At 37.3% G+C, this 15204-nt stretch overlaps 2 long non-coding RNA genes across 2 annotated transcripts in view; one reads left to right on the top strand and one right to left on the bottom strand.

Annotated features, from left to right (window-relative positions):
• LOC130856367 (uncharacterized) overlaps positions 1-1652 on the top strand; it is a 47655-nt gene extending 46003 nt beyond the window's left edge. The window contains exon 3 of the long non-coding RNA XR_009054560.1: positions 1441-1652. This is a non-coding gene — a long non-coding RNA (uncharacterized LOC130856367). The remainder of the gene's footprint in view (positions 1-1440) is intronic.
• A 10842-nt stretch (positions 1653-12494) lies between these two features.
• Positions 12495-15204, bottom strand: part of LOC130856368 (uncharacterized) — a 54194-nt gene continuing 51484 nt past the window's right edge. The window contains exon 3 of the long non-coding RNA XR_009054561.1: positions 12495-13138. This is a non-coding gene — a long non-coding RNA (uncharacterized LOC130856368). The remainder of the gene's footprint in view (positions 13139-15204) is intronic.

Below are 15204 nucleotides of genomic sequence, written 5' to 3'. Positions count from 1 at the left end.
CTAGAGTCAGAGAGAGACATCCAGGGTCAATCTCATATTCTGGTTCCAGCCCTCCCTCCACTCATCAAATGGCTCCCTAATACTGTAAAACACACTCATTTATATTTCAGGAGACATGAAACAGAAGTCTTCGTCAAAACATAGTGTTTTGATATGGGATCCTCCTGTGCAGAAAACCATCTGTAAACTGTTTCTCATAGGCAAGCCAGCCTTTGAGATGAGAATAGGACAAAACATCAGCGATGAACGATACATACCCTCAACTCTGAGGGAACGCTAGCCTCCCTTTAAGTTTTCCCAAATGGTTTTCAGAATTCCATCTGGGCTTATTCTCACAATTATCATAATGAATTAAAATTGTCATTTTCTGTGATGCTTCCCATTATAGCATAAGCTCTTTGATGAAGAGGTGTCATCATTGATTTATGTTTTTATTCAAACCCTGCATCTAATTCCTGAGAAGGTTCCATCCTCTCTAGTTATAAAATATATCTCTGTTCCAACTCTTTCTCACCAACTTCACCACTACAGCCCTACTCCAAGTTCCCCCCATCCTTTATTTGTCATCTGTTAGTTGCCACCTAAGTGGTCTTCCTGATTCTGTTCTTACCCCTCTTTGGACTACCCTACAGAAGGCAGCCAGAACTATGTTTCGAAAACTTATATTTAAGTCATTGTCCTTAATAAACATCTAGGTAACTTTCTATGAAAAGGATGATAAAAGCCAAACCCCCTACCTACTTACTTCTCTAACATGTTTCTTTTCATTTTTCCCTTAGTTCATACACTTTAGGGAAATGGCTTTAATTATCTTTCTTGAACATTCTACATTATTCCCAACCAAGGTCTTTACCCTTGGCTGCCCTTCTGCTTGGATTCCCTGCTCTGAGATCCTTCCATGGCCACTTTCTTCTAGTCATTCAGCTCTCAACTCAAATGGTACCCTCTCAGGGAGATTGCCCACCCTTTCCCAGTCACTCTTCCTTGTATTTTCCTACTTTTTTTTTCATAGCACATTTTGTTGTCATAAATTATTATATTTGTTAATGTGTTTATGGTCTATCTCATCTCACTTGAAGATAAACTCCTTGAGAGAAAAGAGACTTTATCCTGTTACTTACTGTATTTTCACGTCTTAGACCCATGCCTGATAAATAGTAGATGCTTCATAAATATTTTGGCTGAATTGTAGAGAGTTTGCTTGTTAAACCACTCTACCTCTAGTGGCTAGCACAATACCAGATGCATAAGAAATACTCATTGGTTGAATTAGTGTGTTCTCTGAGAATTAATCTTCTTGACAATTATGTGGTGTTATGGGTTGAATCGTATTCCCCCAAAAGATATGTTGAATTCCTAACCCCTGGTACCCTGAATGTGATGTTGTTTGGAAACAATGCCTTTGCTGATGTAATTAAGATGAGGTCATTCTTTATTAAGGTGGCCTTAATTCAATATGACTAGTATTCTTATAAGAAGAGATGTAAAGACGGATACAAAGGGAGAACACCATGTGACGATGGAGGCAGAGACTGGAGTGGTGTGTCTTCGTGCCAGAGATTGTTGGTAACATCAGAAGCTAAGAACGTGGAACAGACTTTCCCTCAGAGCTCTGTAGAAAAAGCCAACTTTGCCAACACCTTGATTTTAGACTTCTGGCCCCCACAAGAGTGAGATAATAAATTTCTGTTGTTTTAAGCTACACAGTTTGTGATACTTTATTAGGGGAGCCCTAGGAAACTAATGCATTTGGCAAAGAAAAAAAAGGTCAGGAAGACAAGTAAGGATTAAAATGTGAGATGCCAATTTTCTTTACTATCATTCCCTTTGTAAGATGTAAGAGTGTTCTGGTTTTCATTATTTACTAGTCATGTGCTTTAGATATACATTTTAATCTCTCTGAGCCTGTTTTCTCATTTGTAAATTGTGGTTTATAATGTCTATCCCATAGGGTTATTGTGATATTAATATAGTTCACTTATGTAATGAACTTGCAACAATGTCCAGTATGTAGTGAATATTCAAAAAGTAGTAGCCATTATTTTTATTCAATGGCTGAAAACTGTAACTGTGAGTAAAGATTGATGCTATAGCCATTAGCTACATAAATTCTCCATTTCACTCAACAATTTATTCCTCCAGCAAACATTTATGAGTTCCAAATATTGTCCTGTTCTCACTTTGTTCGAATGTCAAGTTGAGCCCTTTAGTAGAGTTTCCTCAGAATCTTCTCTTTTCAAAGATTAAAGAATCCGATGGCAGATTTCAGCTTAACATAAAGTTCAGCATAATATGAGTTATTTTCTGTCTAAACTTAGAAATACTCATAAGGTAATGACTTACCTGAGTCTGCATGATAATTCGTGGGGAGGATGCTGATGAGATTCATAAATAGATCTGGTAGAGCAGGTACCTTGCCATCTGTAGTGGACACTATAACATGCTGCACAGTGCCCCTTTCAGAACTGCAGGGCGTAATTTCCCAGGGGCTGCAAGTGATTCTGGCTGTCAGTCTCTTCTGGGAATTGCTTTTGTCTGAAGAAAGCTGACTCACCTAAAGCCATGCCCTCTTCCATGGGAAGCCTGCATCCAAGATTGGCAGTTGTAAGGGTACAAAGACTCAGTCACTCCTCCCCAGTTCAGGACAACTCTGAAGGATCATCCCATATTAGAGTTACCCATGGGGTCAGCTGAGATGTTTTCTGAGTTTGACTAAAGTGACCTTTTCCCTTTGCCCAATCCTGTTTCCTTCTCTTTTCCTCCAGGTGTTGAACCCAAGAGCACTTCCTAAATAGCCTTCTTATATTCAAATCTCTGTGTCAAAGTCTTCTTCAGGGGGAAACTGACCTCTAACACCATCTGAAACAAACCAACCAAACTCATTCAGGTTGATTAGCTCACATGAGGTTTTATAGCCTAAATACTTTCCAGAAAGAAATCTGAATTTTTGATCTAAATATGAATAAAGAGAGCTCATTTGCCACAAGGGGAAAAAAAGTAAAAGGGAAAAACAATTGTCCATAATTTATTCACATAAAAAGAAAATGTGAATGCATCCTCCTTTCATTGTATCAGTCAACAGTTCAGTCTAACAGTAAATTTGCAAGTCAAAAAGTATTGCTTTTTATGTTGATAGACACATAAAAATGGATGAATGAAAGGGAAGCAGAAGATGTCATAACCCTTGCTAATACCACCTTTACATTTCTGTGGCACATTGGCATTTATAAAGCCTATCATATGCTTGCTTTGATTTGAATTTTATTCTAGAGCTGACAGAGGCAGAGAACAGGTATCGTTATTCCCTTTTCAGAAATTAGAAAACTGAATTTCTGAGTTTTTTTCCTCAAAGTCCGGTGGAAGAGCTAAGAATCCATTCTGATCTTCTAACCAAGAGCCTGTGGCTCCTTGACTCTCCCTGCATAAAACAACTGAACTGCAGAGAAATGTATTCTTCGTATAATAATTAGGGAATAATGAAAAGGTTTTGATTACGTGAACAGATACCTGTTAGATGACTCTGAATTCATTAGCACTGAAGAAAGGTGAGGGGAAAGTTGGAAGGGAATTAGTAAAAAGATTTCCTAAGAAGACTTTGTTGTTGCTGCTGCTATATCCAGATGCTAAAGCTCACATTTGCTTTCAGGTATTTGTGCTATGTGTTTTACATACATTAAATAAATTCATCCCAGAAACAACACTATGCGATAAGTGCTAAGAAGCATACTGGAAATCAGTGTGATAATTAAAGTTAAGCACTATGGAGGGCGTGCTTTCAAATCCTTTCTCCAAGCTTGTGCAACCCTGGTCAATACTGGACATCTCTAAGTATCAGAAGTATCTGTTGTCTCTTCTACAAAGGGATAAGTAAGTGTAAAATGATGCCTACTTCATAATGTGATTATGAAGATTGAGAGATTAAGTATGAAAGCACATAGCACATAATACAACCTCAGTAAACAATAGTTGTATCCATTTTACAGATGAAAGAATATGGATACAGCAAGATTGATAACTTGCCCTAGGACAACATATAGCTTGCTAGTGGCAGTGGATTTTCCAGATATCAGATCCCCTTAGTCTAATATTTCTTTTGTGATGGAATTTACCATTAGGCAACTTTCCTGACATTTTTAAAAGAGACATTGTTGGGACACATAGAAAGTGATCCCTGTGCTCACACTGTAATTGGGACTCAGCTCAATGGTAACTAATGAAGGGACCCTTCTGCTGTGAATTTCTTCTCTAATTTAGCAAAAAGCCAACATGGTCTGGGCCTCTCTCCCCAGTGGTACTCCAGGACTCTGGTTGGCAGCCACTGTCAAGCTATTGATGTCACAGGTGTATGGAGAGGCAGGAGATGGCTGGGAAAGAGCAAAGGAAAGGGTCCTTTGTGGATTAACAGATGGATTCAAACTTAGAAAATACAGAAATCCAGTCTGTGAAGGATGATTTGTTCAGGGCATATTTCATGTCCAATACATCCATTTCAAAGCACTGTAGCTTTTCAGAATGGAAATGTGGTGCTTGAATCAAACATTGTTTTAATTTTCCAAAACACCATTATTAAACTGATCTTAATTAATACATTTTCTATTAACTAGAGTGATCTGAAATTCCAAATCCATCATGCAAGACGTGAATTGGATGGCACACTGAAAACATGCATACTTCAATGTTGTACATTTGGCTAGTTCACCTCTAAAACAATTTAGTAGTGAATGTGTGAGTAAATTACCACAGTGTGTTCTCTGTTTAATTTCAAGGCTGAAGTATCTTTCTATCACAAATGTGGGTAAAACCCTAGAATGCTAGGGGACAGAATGGGAATTAGTGGCTCTTTCTGTTGTTTTGATTTTCACATATTTGATGGCTTTGAATAATTTGAATAATTGTAAGCTTCCAGCATGCTGATAAGGCTCACCTACATTATTCATTTGCATGAAGTACTGATCAATTAAATCTCTCAGGAAAAAAAAAAATCATCATCCCATCCTGCATCAACAAAACTTAGTGATGTATTGGATGCCCTGGTTAGGCAAGATGGCAAATACATAAATAAAAGATATCAAGATTGGAAAGTGAGAAACAAAACTCTCTATTCATAGAAAACATTATTATTTACTTAGAAAATCTCAAAGAATCTACAAAAACGTTATTAGAACTAATGAATGAGTTTAGTGAGGTCACAGGATTCAAGGCCAATATACAGAAATTGATTATATTTCTATGTATTAGAAATTTTCAACCAACTGTTGAAAATGGAAATATTTACAGTGCTATAAACACCAAAAAAAAAAAAAAAACCCAAAACAAACAAACAAAAAAACTTAGATTACTACTAGCTGTCTCTACTCTTTTATTAAGGAACCTCATTAGTAAATTCCTATGAATCTTTTTTCCTTTCTGTTCTTCCTATCTTGACCTAGGCTATATTCTGTTGTTCTTTATTTCACGCTTCCATTCTGATTACTATACTTTTAACATTTATTTCAGGAAAGCCTTTAATAAATATGACCATCATTGAAAGGAGATTGTTAATTCTATGGCTGCTGATTTACTGGCAACACCAAAAATGCATATATGCAAATCCACCTGTGATGAAATACAGAACTACTTCTTAAATGGAAAAATTGGTTTCTTCCTTTGTCGTGTCCTATAAGAAAAGCATGATGATTTATTTTAAGTACCAATTTGACTGGGCCACAGTGCCCAGATTTGTAGCCAAATGTTACTCTGGCTGTTTCTGTGAGGATTTCTTGAATGAGATTAACATTTAAACCAGTAGTCTTTGAGTAAAGCAGACTGCCCTCCCTAATGTGTGTGGACTTCATTCAATCAGTTGAAGACCTGAATAGAACAAAATACTGACCTCCTCCAAGTAAGAGGGGATTCTGCAGCAGATGGCCTTTGAACTTCAACTGCAGGTTTGGCTACTCTGTAGGTCTCCAGCCTAACAGCCCACCCTGCAAATTTTAGACTTGTGAGCCTCCATAATAACCTGAACCAATTCCTGAAAATAACTCCCCCCCCAACACACACACACATCCTGTTGGTTCTGTTGCTCTGGAGAACCCTATTACAAAACCACAGGGAATGACTATATCTATTCTGTAACTGTATAAAGGACTAGGGTAGCTTAAATGTCTAGAATGCTTCCCTGAAGAAGGCAATAGACACTTCATGTAAAAAGTTTGTGGCCAAATATGTTTGAGAAATATGGAATGAAACAAAATTAATCATGTTTTCTTTGCAGTAGGAGTCTACAGACAAAAAGGAACAAGATGGTCTAGGAAAACTGGAGAGTTAAGAATAGTAATCCAGGCAGGAGGATGTGACACACAAAGACAAACAAGTGCCCATAAAGTAAGGGGAGCTGCATTTGGTTCAGTCTCCCCAGAACCTAGGTGGCTAGATCAGGGTCCTCCCTTGGAAACCCCCTCCAGTGGCTTCCATTGCACTTAGAGTATATGTCATACTCCTTGCTGTGGTCTAGAAGAATCAATAGAATCTTCTCGTTGCCTGTCTCTCTGACCCCTCCTATTACTTTGCTCTTTGGGGGCTTGTTCTCTGTTCCCCCTGGAGCTTCAAATTCATCCCCATCTCAGGGTCTTTGCACACCTTTCCCTTGTGCACGCTTCTACCATTAAGTGCAAACAGCTTATTTTTGACTTTTTCTCATTATTCAAGTCTTTCTCTCTCAAGGAGATCTTCCCTATCCATCCTATATAAAGAATAAACACCTTCTTATCTCTCTTTCTCTAATACTTTACTCTGTTTTATTTTCTTCATAGAAGGAATCAGTATTGGTATTACACTTATTTGTTCTTTTTTAATGCCTATCATTTGGACACTTAAAAACCATCTAATTACTCAGTGGTCTAAAATCATTTATTAATTTATTTATCAAACATTTTACTGACATCATGTCAATAAGGGGCATTATGATTGAAGGCTATTCATAAAGATGGTCACATTCATTAGGTGATGAGGGAGGGGAGCTTGTTAGGACCACTAAAGGCAGAAAGATCCAAATTCCATGGGTAAAATTCAGTCAGAAATGAAAGCTGAAGGAGAAGCTCAGTGGCAAAATGTTGAGAGGGACAAGAAAAGATACTGAAGAGGCTGCACCACTGGGAAAGCAGTGCTGAACAAGCCTATTCAGTAAACACAGTGATTTGAGACCATGCAGACATGCTAGACAGCAGGGCTCAGGGAGGCAACAGAACGAGGACTCTCTAGAACAGAAGATAAAATGGAGAAAGCATAGCATCCAAATCTCAGTGTGTGTAGTGCTGCTGGCAAGGTGATTTTACGTAGTGTACAGATAGATTTTTAAAGACATTATGAGTTGGGTGTTTGCTAATGTGTACTAGAATACCTTAATATATCAAAATGATGGCTTTACAATATTATGAGTTAGAACCATGCTAAATTTCAAAAAGCATCAATTTAACAAAAGAATAAGTGGAGTGTATAACTTTACAGCTAATATGCAACCATGCCCAAACATATTCATGAAAGAGTCAAAAAAAAAAAAAAAAAAGGAAAAGAGTTCAGAATATAAGGTTAAAGAAAATAGGACATATTTTGCCTCCACACTATTTTCCTGGAAAGTGTCCCTATCTCAACAGGTAAATTCAAGGGCTGGATCCCAAGTCATGTTGCCTTCTTCCTGTAACCTGCCATCCAAATTCTAATACTTTCCTATCTCTATTGACTTAGATTTGGTGCAAAGAAAGAGCCTTGGACTTAGAAGGATAAACTTTGGCTCTGCCACTTATCTGATGCATAACTTACAGGAAGACACTGGACTCCTCTGACTGCCAGCCCACCCCCTCCCCACCACCCCCCACCCCACCCCTAAGGGCTGAATACGTGTGTCTTAAGTCTGCCCTCCAGTCCATGCTCTCCCAGCCACCTTCTCTGGCCCATCACCACCATTACATTCCTTCTGCTTTCCACTGCCTCCTCCCCAGTTGCTCTCAAACTCGTCTATCAGAATCACCTACAATCTTGGAAAGGTGAAACATCCTGGAAACATACCCAAAATTCTGATCCCTATAGGACTGTGGTGGGGTCTGATATTCTGAATTCTAGCAAGCACCCACCCTTGTGTTTCCGAAGCAGAGGTGACATATTAGGAAATACTCCTCAGCTCACAATATTAGCATGAGAGCTACAAAAAGAGGTACATCGGTGTCAAGTTGTTATTATTGTTGTGAAATCATCTCTGAATCAGTGGCCCTTCCCTTCCCATCCTCTCTGTCTCCTAACTCTCTATTCCTACCTGTTTATTGTCCTACTTTCTTTTTTCTTTCCATGGTGGTTTAGTCTAGCCACACATCTTGGCCTCTCCAGCCCATCTATCACATCTTCAATCCTGATATTCTCTTTGCCATTCTGTCCAGATCAGTAGACCCACAAGACAAAGAAAGGTCATTACTATTGAAAAAGACACATAATGAGCTACATTGTCCACATCTGACCTTGGATAAAGAAATAGCAGACATCCTTGAACCTAAGAGCTTTGGTCTGTAGACTTCTGTGTTTCCAGAGTCTGGAGCAAATCCGGCTAACCCTGGGTAATTGTTCAGCTGCCCCTTGCAGCTGCCTCAAAGCCCGTGTATAGATAATCAGGGATGCACTGCTCAAAAAAGCTAATAAGGTTAATATCTACTTCTGGGGGAAATATAAGGAGAGGAAAGCAGAAAAGAGCCATCATTAGGAGCTTGGGGGTGGTCCTCCTTTCTTTCCCCATGACATAATCTAAAATTGATTAGGGAATCCTTGGCAAGTGCAGGCTGAGATGCTGGGTTTTGAACAGTGTTGTAACAGACCATAAAGAAGGACAGAGATAGCCTTCTCTTCCACCTCCCCTTTGTTGAAGCTTTTTCTCCTCCCCCAAGTCCTCCCAGAAGATCTGAGCACAAGCTCTTTTCATGCATATGCACCCTGCTGAGGGCTGCAGAGTCACAAAACAGCCCGGGAAAACAACACCCAGCGCACAATATGCACATTGTTTTGATTGAGACATTGCTGTTTGAAATGCATTTATTTCTGCCTCTCATAAATACTTCTCCACAGTAGAAGAAAAAAAAAAAAAGCAAATGCATTGTAAATAAAGGCCCAGACATCTTACACTTAAATTACAGTCACGTTATCCCAGTCCTATCCGATCTTTCAATTATAGTCATTAATTGAGGATGTAACCCAGAAACAATTACATCCATGAAATTCTAATGAGTCTCCTGTAGTTAATATAAAAAGAAAATAATGGGAAATGCATGCTGATGCTGGAGTCTAATCCAATTCTGTCGATTAAAATAAAGAACAGCATTTTTGTAACATGTAAATCTGATTCTTTTTCCTCTACCCAGTTTTGTTTCTCAGGGAGTGACAGACTCTCTGCATAGATTTGCTTACCTAATAAGTTTATCGAGCTACCCTCTCTCAATTATGTCCAGAGCACATCTTGAAAAGTCACCGGTGGGGAATACATTTTGCCCAGGGATCCATCTTTTAGAAAATCTCATATTTCCATGTGAAAAGTTCATTCTTTACCTAAGTGGAAATATGCTTCCTACCTTCACTATGACAAAAACAATTGTATTAACTATGATTCTGGAAGAGCGTGGTAGCATTTCAATTCTGAATTTTTCTGCTGTTGGAAATAGAGCAACAAGATAATGAAAAGAAAAAGAACAAAAAAATCACAGGCTCCAGTTTCACTTAAAAATAGGAGACAAAGAAAGCCCATAAACTTCAAATTATGTGTGTATGCTGCCAAAAGCAACTGAGACCAGCGGAGCCAGGCAGGAAGGCCCCAGAGTAGTCCTGATGCAGTAGTTGGGAAGATTGGAGAATGCTGACACTGCAGAGGCCCATCCCAGCAACCAAGAGCGAAATACTCATCTACTCTCCAAAAGGTGAGGGTCCCAAGCTGTAGGCAAGTGCTCTGAGCAGCATTGAAAGACATATGGACTATGAGCACTGGGGACAGAAGGAAGACTTAAAATTGCCCAGAGATGAGCACTGAGGAGAGTGTATTTAGAAAATATCCGTAAAAGTCTACTTTCTAAAAGCGAGTGGATTACAAAGGAGAAGACCTGTGTCTCTCAGTAGCCACAGCCAACAGAATAAGCAGAGGAGATACAGGGCTGGAAGCGGCAGCCCTCCAGAGCCAACTTAGGTTCCAAGTGGCAAAGGAAGGTTGCCAACATAGAAGTAGCACACTATAAGGAAAGATTTTTGAGCCCAGGGCTGATTTTCAATATAAACTCACTCCTGAATTTTTTTTTTAATTTTATAAACTGAAATGATTGGCTGAGATATCGGTTCTTTTTTTTTGTTTGTTTTCTCTTAGTTCCCAACCAGGGATCAAACCTCAGCCCATGGCAGTGAAATCACCGAGTCCTAACCATTCTTCTTACTGATCAGCTTCCATATTATACCAGTGTCCATACCATTCTAGAGGGAGTTGGGAATCAGGGAAGCTATTGCTGCTCTCACCCCATGCCATTTCATGCTTACATCCAGGAACATTTTGCTCTAATTTATATACGACAACCAAAAAAAGACAAAAAATAGGAAAATAGCATAAGGAAAAAAATGTAAAAAATTATACAGAAATTTTCCAATACAAAGAAAATTCACTAAAATACTTCTATACTATATAGCAGATAATTATAATCCAATGTTCCAATATGACTTTATTTATTTATGTATTTATTTATTTATTGGCTGAGTTGGGTCTTCATTGCTGCACGTGGGCTTTCTCTAGTTGTGGTGAGCAGGGGTTACTCTTCATTGTGGTGCGCGGGCTCCTCATTGCAGTGGCTTCTCTTGTTGTGGAGCACAGGCTCCGGGCACGCAGGCTTCAGTAGTTGTGGCATATGGGCTCAATAGTTGTGGCTCGCAGGCTCTGGAGCTCAGGCTCAGTAATTGTGGCACACGGGCTTAGTTGCTCCATGGCATATGGGATCTTCCCAGACTAGGGATGGAACCCATGTCCCCTGCATTGGCAGGTGGATTCTTAACCACTGTGCCACCAAGGAGGGCCCCCCGTTTGAATTTTTAAATAACAGTGAATTATTTGCAACTATGAAGAAAGATTACAAAGTAGAAGTACAAGAGTTCTGAAATAAGCCAGACTGTAAGATGCAATGGCTAGAAAACCAGAAAAGGAAAAAAGGAATTGACAGAACTTAGGAAAAGAAAAGGACAAAGTTATTTCAAAAATGAGAGAAAATGGTGACATGGGGACTTTAGTCTGACAAAGAAAAGTAAGGAAAACAAACAAATGAGGTGGAAACAAATAAATCTTAAATGATGGATATAGGAGACAGGTAAAGGATATTTAGTATATGCGTAGCTGAGGCTTCCAAGGAAGAAGTACAATGAGAAAGAATTAATACTTTAAAATGTATTTTAAAAAATTGGTTGAGCTAAGAGATGTGAATCTATTTATTGAATCTGTGTACCAAGACAAATTGATGCTGAGACCTATCCTAATAAATATATTGGGCTTTAAAGATAAAGAAAAATGCCATTGGATAGACAAGAACATCAACACTCTTATAAAGGAAAAATAATAAGGTGAGTATCTGCTATGGCGAAATGTTTGTGTCTCCCTGAAAATTCGTATATTAAAACCTAATGCCCATTATGATAGTATTAGGAGGTGGGACCTTTGAGGTGATTAGGTCATGAGGGCAGAGCCCTCACAGATGGAATTAATGTCTTTTTAAAAGCAGCTCTGGAGAGATTCCTAGCCTCTTCTCCATGTGAGGATACAACAAGGAAGTCTGCAGTCCAGTAGAGGGCCCTCACCCAATCATTGTGGCACCCTGATCTTAAATTTCCTATCTTCAGAACTGTGAGAAATAAATTTCTGTTATTTATAGGCTAATCCAATCTCTGGTGTTTTGTTATAGCAGCCCATACAGGCTAAGACAGTATCAGACTTTTCAAACAGTATCTTTTAATGCCAGAAGACAGTGGAGCAACACCTACAAGGTGTTTAAGGAAAGAAAATATATGCCATAAAAGAAAATCAGGGTTTGTGATCTTAATATCATATCAGGTAGAAATAAGACCAAAAGGGATTAAAAAAAAAAAAGGAAAAGGAAAAGACACTTTATAATAGTTGAGATTGCGTTCAAAATGAAAGTGTGATAGCAACGATTATCTAGATATCAAATACCATAGCACAACTTTAAAAAAGGAGGAGACTGTGGAGAAAACACTGTCTTATCAATTGTAGCATTTTAATTAATGACAACAAAGAGGCATTTCTTCCGCAGTCAGGAAGAAGACAAGGCTATCCAGTGCCCTTTGCTCATGACCAACACAATTTGCAGGAGTAAAAATTCGGAGTAAAAAAAACTCAAAAATTGGAACAGAAGCAGTAAAACTATTTTTGCTGATTATCTAATTGTATAACTGATTAACCAAAAGAATCAAACACACACAAAAAGAAAGGGACAGAATTCAATAAGGTTGTAGGGTATAGAAGTCACATACAGAGATCAGTAACATTCATTAAATAATAAACACTCAGGATATGAAATGAAAGAAGAGGCCCAATCATTAAGGCAACAGAAAAAAAGAAAAGTTAAAGAAAAATCCCCTGGCTCATTGTATTTTCAAAAAATGAATTCAGCAGTATCTTTCATCCCACATACTCTTAAAATATGACTTAGACACTCCTCTTATCAAAAGAGCCAGAATCCATGTCCCTCCCCCTTAAACTAGATGGGCTTGTGACGGTCGTAGAAGTGATATTATGAGACTTCTAAAGATAGATTATCAGGGGTAATACAGTTTCCATCTGGTTCTCTTGAGACACTTGCCTTTGGAGGCCTGAGTACCGTATAAGATGTCCAAGGCCACTATGCCATGAATCAGCCCTGATGACATAGAGAGGCCGTATGTAGGTTTCCAAGTAACAGCCCCAGCTGAGATTCCTAACAACAGTCACGTTCAACTGCTAGGTTTGTGAATGAAGATGCCTCCAGATGATTCCTGTCCCCAGCGAATGAGATACCTCAGCCTTTGATTCCTTTCAGTTGACATCACGGAAAAGGGAGCGAGCTGTCACCATTCTCTTTTTTTCCGAATTCCTGATCCATAGAATCTACGAGCATAACAAAACAGTTGTTTTACACCACTAAGTTTGGGTGGTTTTGCAGCATTAGTAACTGTTTGAAGTACTTAATCGGAAATATTTAAATCCTTTGCAAGGAAAATTTTAAATCAGTTCTGAAAGACACAAAAATATACTTAATCAAGGGAAAGATAAGCCATGTTCTTCCCGTTCTAGGATTTGGGTGGGTGGGTGGGGGAGTGGGATGTTGTTTGTTGATTGTTGCTGTAATTTTGTTTTGTTTTGTTTTGGAACTAAGAAAGATGATTCAAAAATGCATGGGAAAAAACTTAAAAGTAAAAATATTTTGGAAAGTTATGAAAAAATGGTAGAGATATTATTGGTATTAACCCTACCAAGTATTGTCATATTATAAAGCTTTTATAATAAAACAGTAGATTTACTAATAGAAAGATCAAAAGAATAGAATATAAAGTTTAGCAATAGATTCAAATAGGTATGAAAATTTAGCATATGATAAAGGTAGCATCTTCAAATAGAAGGATAAAAGTACATGATATTGAGGCAATTGGACAGCCAGCTAGAAAAAAGACAAAATTGGATCTATACCTATAAGCAAACACCAAAATACTCTCCAAATGTTTAAAAATAAAATATCAGAAGTAAAACCATAGACATATTAGACTAAAACATAAATAAATTCCTTTATAACTTTAGGGAAAGAAAAGTGTGTTTAGTTGTGAAATTTAAAAATCCAGAAATCTTAATAGAAAAAATAATAAATTTAAATATGTAGGAATAAAAAAAATCTTCATGACAAAAATAGTGCAAAGACAAAGGTAAATAAAATGGAAAAAATGTGCAATTTATATCACATTCTTAGGATTAAGCTCTTTAATAAAATGCTTTTAAAATAGTATTTAGAGACCAGAATCTGGCGTGGAATGCCCACAGCAGTTGTCATTGCTTCCAGGTCTTTTTAGTGGACAGAGCTAAATATTAGAAAAAAATAAAAATTATTAATGATTTTATAGTGTTTGCCAGTTCACATATCAAATTACAGGTTTTAAAATAACGTTCGATTTTATAATTTTTTCATATTCTGAAAATATAGATTCTTAAAAAACTAACAATATTCAAAATAACAATAGAACTACTGAAAACAAGTCTTCTAAATTCAGTCACATATTTTTTTAAATAGAAGTCTGTCTTGAGGATACATCTTATTAGGGTTGTATGATAAAAATACTGCATTTTAAATCACATGAAATGATTATTTTCCTGTTATTCTCTACATTATATAAAATTAGGATCATATGTTTAATCTTTATTCATTGTTTAGTGATTATTTAATTTAATTTTAAAAATTTTATAAAACATTAAAGTATTTCAAAATGAAAACATATTGCAATATATAGCCAAAGTCTTGCTTCCAACCGGGTCCCTCCACCTTTACTCTTACACTTTCTGCATTTTTTTCCCACTTAACTAAATACTCTGGAGTCACCTCATATCAGTATACAGAGATTTCCTCATCACATTTTACAGAGGATTGGTACTGTATGATGCAGACATATTATAATTTATTGAACCAGTTCACTGTGGAGGGAAATATGTTGTTTATAGGCTTTTGCTGTTTTAAATATTGTCAGAATCAATATCCTTGTACATATATCATTTTGTATTTTTGCAAGGGGATCTTCAGGTAGATTCCTAGAAGGAATTGCTAGATACAAGAATAAAGACATACATTTTGCTGTATAGTCCCAAACTCCCTCAGAATGGCACTTTGCATTCCTACCAGCAATAAATGAAAGTGCCTGTTTCCCTAGAGCCTGCCAAAAAGTTAATGGTCAAAGTCCTTGATATTAGGCAGTCTGCTGAGTGAAAAATATTATCTCACTGTGGTTTTCATTTGTAAATCTGTCACTGTGAGAGTTTAAGCATCTCATGTATTTTGGGGCTATTTGCATTATTTTCACTGAGTTGTCCATTAACAGTTCTTTTTCTCACTTAAAAAAATTTATAAGGAATTTTAATATTTGTTTTATAAATTGAAAAATATTTTCCAGATTTGTCATTAATTATTTCATTTT

The sequence above is a fragment of the Hippopotamus amphibius genome, chromosome 7 (assembly GCF_030028045.1).
Source record: "Hippopotamus amphibius kiboko isolate mHipAmp2 chromosome 7, mHipAmp2.hap2, whole genome shotgun sequence".
NCBI classification, from domain to species: Eukaryota; Metazoa; Chordata; class Mammalia; order Artiodactyla; family Hippopotamidae; genus Hippopotamus; species Hippopotamus amphibius.
This window is presented reverse-complemented; position numbering and strand designations above follow the sequence as displayed.